A 6,471-nucleotide genomic window follows, 5' to 3' on the forward strand; every position below is an offset into this window, starting at 1 on the left:
GGCTTGCGCTGGGAGACAAACACAGGAGGTTAATACATGTACTCTGGTACGTGTGAGAGGCTCAATCTTCGGGGAGAGTTGAATGGCACTTACCGCCTGTCGCGGAGGTCGTACAGGGCAAGAACTGAGGAGATGCTTGTCGGAAGCACAGTATAGACAGAGGGAATGTTGAAATCTGCGCTGGCGTTCAGCTGTAGAAAGGTGGGTGGAGTCTACTTCCATTGGAACTGGTGCTGGAGGAGTGACTGAAGGCGCCGGAGGCGGAGAACTTACAGTGGGTACAAACCTATCACAAGCGGTGAGACGCTGGGCTGTACGGATTGTCTGCTGGATCAGATTCTCTAACCCCATGCTGTCCTCATACACCACCAACAGCTGGCGGACGTTGGAATTCAAACCATGACGAAAGGCGGTGATCAGGGCGGTTTCATTCCAGCCGCTAGCTGCGGCTGGTGTGCGGAACTGAAGCGTATACGAACTCACTGAAGAATTTCCTTGACGGAGGTTATAGAGTTGGTCGTGAATGGACAGTTCTGACATTGTTTGCCCAAAAACCTCTTTAAAGTGCTGTTTAAAACTTGAGAAGGATTTGACCACCGGGGCATCTGAATCCCACAATGACTGTGCCCATCGAAGTGCTTGACCAGATAACAGTGAGATAATGAAAGCCACCCGGGCGGTATCACTACGGAACTGATGCTCATTCATGGAGATATACAAGGATACCTGGAGAAGAAACCCACTGCAGTTCTCCGCCTCACCAGAGTAGGGCGCTGGCCGGGCCATGGGACTCGCAGAGGCAGTGAACGAAGCAGCGGGAGGTTGCGGAAGTGGAGGTGGTGGAAAGAGTGCCGCGGCGACCGGAGGATTAGCCGCTGAGGAATCCTCTTCTAAATCCGACTGATTCTGCATAATCACTCCTTTCTGTGGTCTGGTCTTCTGTCACGGATCACAGAGGAATCAGACAAGATGGTCAGTTATCAGTGTTTATTTTGCAGAAGGATTGCGGTCGGAGATAACAGGTGAGAAGAAGTAACATAGAAAGTTCAATGAAGCTTAGCTGTGGTTTTAAGTCTCTCTCTTTCTTTCCCTCTCTTGCAGGTGGCGTGGCGATGGCTGGTACGGATGGGTTGATCCAAGATGAGTGAAGCGACGGTAAGTAGAAGGTAAGTGATCGGGAAGTCTGTGAGCCATGGAATGACGAGACCAGACAAGTGACTGCAGTGAAGGTGAGTGTTTTATAGTCCATATGGTTGATGGGACACAGGTGACGGTGATTAGTACTCAGGGGATAATGAACGGGGAAAAGTCTGGTTGGGTGAAAGGGAACGAGTGGGCGGAGATGGTGATCTGGATGATGTAACCCTGACAGTAACTCAGATATTAAATTTTTGTATTAAATTTAAAAGAAATGCTTTGCTTTAGTAGTTACTTGAAAGTAGTCTGATTAGGCTTAACTTGTGTTATTTGTAATGCGTTACCCGCAACACTCGGCTTTCGATCCTCTTGAAGGAATAACACTTCATATGTTTTAGCAATTTGCCACTTTTTGGCACTTAAAATATTCCAACATCTCTTCCTGTTGAATAGAAGTAGTTTTGTCTTCGACATGATATGCTATTTTTTTCTCTAGATATATGATTTGACTTTTCTTTTCTGAATATCACAGCTTTAAAACTTTGAAAGATGAAAGCAATAACTCTTTAATGTCGACGAAGGAGATGAAAATACTTGTGCCACTTTTCATCAGAATTTTTTTTTTTTTGCACATGGCACCATATTTTTTGGACATGCATTTTGGTAAAACTCTGGAACTCTTTTGAGAATATTATCATGATTATTCAGTCCTGTGCATTTCAATTTAAAATGGTAAAATTGTCTGAGATTTTAATGCCATTTTCTAAGAACATCCAGGAAAGATCCTAGCTTTAATCCAAGACAGATAAATCTCTGCAACGATTGATCTATATTTAGCTAATTTAATAAATATAATATGGTGTTCAGACATAAAATAAATTGTAGCATGACAACAGGGGGCATCCATGGATATTGCAGTGATCTGACATTGTTTCATGAGCAAGGTCATTCGTTCATTGTCTTAAGATGTGATGAAACATGCACAGACAGTCTCACAGAACTGACAGAGGTGGATGTGTCAGGCTGAGACTGCATGGATTTCATTTCTCTTTTTTATTTATTTTTATTTATTTAACTTACAGAATCTGTGAGAAAATAACGAAAAATTTAAGAGAATCTCCCTGTGCATAAATACATAAGGTAAAACAAGAGTGGAGTACATGAGATAATGAGGCAGTATATATGTGCAATATGTGCAAGGATAAGTCCTTGTAATGCAACAATGAGAAACAATGTGTGCTAAATCATATGTAGTGGAACAATAGCATATTCTGGTAGATTGAGTGAAATTAGCATAGCAGATGAGGCACTTTTATTTATGTGTAAACATGTGCAAATACATTAGAAATCCTGATGCCTAAGGCATCAATAATTTAGTTTATTACCGAAATATAAAGAGTACAATTATGTATGTTTTCAGCCATGTGTGTAACCAATGATGAAATTTGCCCTGCACAAGATATCTGTGTTCATATCAGGTTAGTAAAGGCCTATATACATTATTCTTTGCTGCTTGTGTGTATTTTATGATTGTGTAGTTCTAGACCTGCTCCTTTGACAGTATATTGGTTGGCACTTCTCCTTTGGTGAAACATGATAACCCATCATCACAGTTTCTCCTTAAGGCTATATGAAAGGCCTTTGGCGTCTCTCTGTCACCATGCATTATAACATACAACTCATTCATGTGTGTGTCACTGTATATGCCTGGGAATTGGACAGTGGGTGTGTTTTTAAAGTCTCTGATGCGTGAGTTCAAATGACCTTCATTTTACCATTCTATTATTTTCTGTCATGTAGATGTGTTTGAGATATGCCCTCCCTTGTTTTTACAGACCCCTTTATGACATCACCCACTGGAGATATAAATAGACAAATGATTTCACAGGGGTCACAGCAGCCTGTCAAGCTGCTCAACTAGGATCATGTTGTTGAGTTTTGCTGCTGACCACTGACTCTGATTCAATTCCCTACGCGTAGTGTTTGTGTTTGACTGGAAATGAATCAGATATTGGGTGGAGAAGGAAAGGCAGTCAATCCTGCATAAACAATGTATGTAATTGTTATGAGAACCAGATTTGCTGAAAGACATTCTAGATGGAAAGTACCATCTACTCAACTTTCAAGAGGAAAAGAGCATATTTACATTTGTTATTAAACTGTTGACTCACCAGGACACACTGATAAACCTCTCGATAGGTGAATTGCTGCAACCCAGGAGTTCATGATAAATCGAAATGTGGACTGGCTCCAGCAACCATACTAAATGCTCCCTTGTGAAAAAGAACTGCACTTAATTGTATTGTTTTTAATGTACTTAAAGCATTTGTTTTTAATGTACTTACAGATAATATAATATTCAAGAAATACTTAGTAAGTATACTTAAAGAGAGTACACCTTTATGACTGTTTCATTACACAGTGTTAGTTCACCCAAAAATGAAAATTCTGTGATTCATAATCACCCTCATTTAATTCCAAACCCGTAAGACTTTCGTTCATCTTCAAAACACAAATTTACATATTTTGATGAAATCTGAGAGCTTTCTGTCCCTCCATTGACAGCTACGCAACTACCACTTTGACATTTCAAAACGTTCATAAAGATATCATAAAACTAATCCAAATTAATTTAGCGGGTTAGTACAAATTTTCTGAATAGACTCGATCGCTTTATATGATGAACAGATTGAATTTAGGCTTTTATATTCACATATAAACATTAATCATAAACATAAACAGAATCTCAACTGAACCTGCTTGATGTGCGAGAACAAACCTCGTTGGTTCTTGCTGCAGCTCAAACGTGCCGCGTAACATGAGAATGAACCTCAACATGCTTGAGATTCTGTTTACCAAAACTGATGTGAGTTGATGAATTTTTATATGTGAATAAAAGCTTTTAAGTGAAACGCCAAAGAAAATCAGTCACTGGCAATTATATAATGATATATTTTAAATGTTTTTTATTTTTCTCTCACAAAATTGGATGTTGACACTCAGAATGCATGGCGTCTTTTTAATGTCCTTCAATGGACAATGTTTTTTTGCCACCAGACATGTAACTACGGCATCTACCAGCAGGGGCTAAAGGGACCATGCCATAACCAGGTGAACCTCGGCCCCTTGTTTTGCACATGGATTTATGTAGTTGCCGTGACATCAGAGCATGAGCTCTGGGGATGCTGGAGTAACACTGGCTTTGCCTCTACATAGTATTGTGGATTACTGGAGTTTACGTAAATGTCCCTGATCATTTAGCACCTTTAAGCAAGATCATTTGAGGGATTTCAGTGTTCCTTATAGCAAAGAAATTGTAATGTAGATTCACTCTATACTTTCTCAAGCAATCACATGAATTTGCTCTGTAAAAAATAGAAGGTAATGGGATATTTACTAGAAAAACATGTGAAGGCAAAGGAGTCATAAACATTTCTCTCGCTTTGGACAGCAGTGTTCTTGAATGAAAGCATGAAGAGAGAGTGATTGATGGAATAAAAGAGAAGAGATGAGACGAAACAGCTGTTCCCAGAGAGACTGCAGTCAATCGGAGTCTCTTAGGCAAGAGTTTAATCCCTGATAATCTGACCCTCTTACAGCGGATGGATCAAGGGCAGCTCAGCGTCCGCTGTCACATCCCGTGTGTTTCTGAGTCACGGTTGAACACTGTTCTGAAAGATATGTTGAAATAAATTATTCTAAAGATAGATCATTTAAAAAAAAAAAAAAGCAACCATCTGCAAAGCATTCTGTCAGGTAGATGCTGGTGTTAAAGGGTCATTCCACCGGTGGAGACATGAATATGTATTGAAAGTGGGTCATATATGTAGTAGAATAGTATCATAAATTTCTAATTTGGGACCTTCTTGGCTGATAAAAGGCAGAAAATGACTTTTTAGTGCTTGTGGATTGTAGACAACAATCCCCATAGTGCATTGCAATGCTCAGCTCCGCAGACCACTCCCACTACAGTTGCTAGCTTAACTGCAAGATATTTGTGCAATGAACCTGCCACGTTAGCGTGTTAACAAAATGAAAATAAACTTACTTTACAGAGAGACGACCATTTGACCCTGTAGGCTTTGGCTGACGTTGCCAGTTGACCTTAGGTATTCTAAAGTAGGTCTCCAGGTCGCCGCTATCCATATGGGGTGCAAAACTCGGGTGAGCAACAACATACACGTCCGTGTCATCCTCCGATCCCGGAGCACCGCTGGAATTCTCGGCAGCAGACAGACTCTTGTTCTGTGTCCATTGGCGCACAGTGAGAGCACAGCTCGAGCCATTGCGGGCTCCTCGTCCGCGGCAGGCAGATCGTCTGCATCGGCTGTGGTGGCAGCAGCTTCAGCCGCCTCCGGTTCCTCCATAGCCCTCAGCTGCTCGTCACTATACTGTGGCTAATAAAGGTAGCCACGAACATCCGTTTCTACCATAACTTCGTCAAAATCCAGATCCTCCATAATGCATCCGCCTGTGTATTCAGTACCTTCGTCCATATTTTCAAAAAGTTTCTCCCGGTGAAATCAAACGCACTGGCACTGATCTGATAGGTCTGTTAGCGCATTAGGTCCAACCCCCTATGGGTGGGTTGGAAAGGGTGGGAACTAGCGCTTGTAGTCTTCACAGAAATCCCCCCCTTTTACACTTCCTCCTACAATGACATAAAATGACGAATTTTGAGTCATTGTAAGAGAAAGTGAAAAAGGTAAATAGAGGATTTCTCTCGACTCAGGGGAAAATGAAAGAGTGTTGCACGAACATTCAATAGTATGACTGGATTTCTAACAATGAAAATCTTAATGCAAATGGGTGGAGTGACCCTTTAAGGAGATGCATGACGCAGATTTACAAATATAAATACATTGATCCAACCTAATGGTGCAACCATAGCTTTGCAAAAACATCAACAAAAAGTATAGAGATAAAACATTATTAATTTTAAATAAGAATCTTGTACATATCCTCATAAATCAGTGCCCACCCTTGACCACATTTAAATAAATTATTCAAGTGCAAGGGATTATGGGTATTCCCACAGCCACATGTGATCATCACATGAAGATCAAAGTGCTTAGACTTTATCACTCTGCAAAAGGTTACACTTCACAGTTCACAAAAATATGGACAATCCCATGAATTTCTTTTGCAAAAATACCGGTTTTAAAAAATGTCCTCAAAATAAAAATAAATTTACATAACAAACATAATTGAGAAACATAAGGCTTTATTTAAGTGGAAAAAGTAAGTGTGCTTAATTGTATTGAATGTGCACTTGTAGTGTACTTCAAATGTTAAAGGGGTCCTATAATTCCCTTTTCACAAGATGTAAATAAG

Source organism: Siphateles boraxobius, unplaced genomic scaffold, assembly GCF_051911475.1.
Source record: "Siphateles boraxobius isolate OS27281-9 unplaced genomic scaffold, OSU_SipBor_1 56, whole genome shotgun sequence".
Classification (NCBI taxonomy): Eukaryota; Metazoa; Chordata; class Actinopteri; order Cypriniformes; family Leuciscidae; genus Siphateles; species Siphateles boraxobius.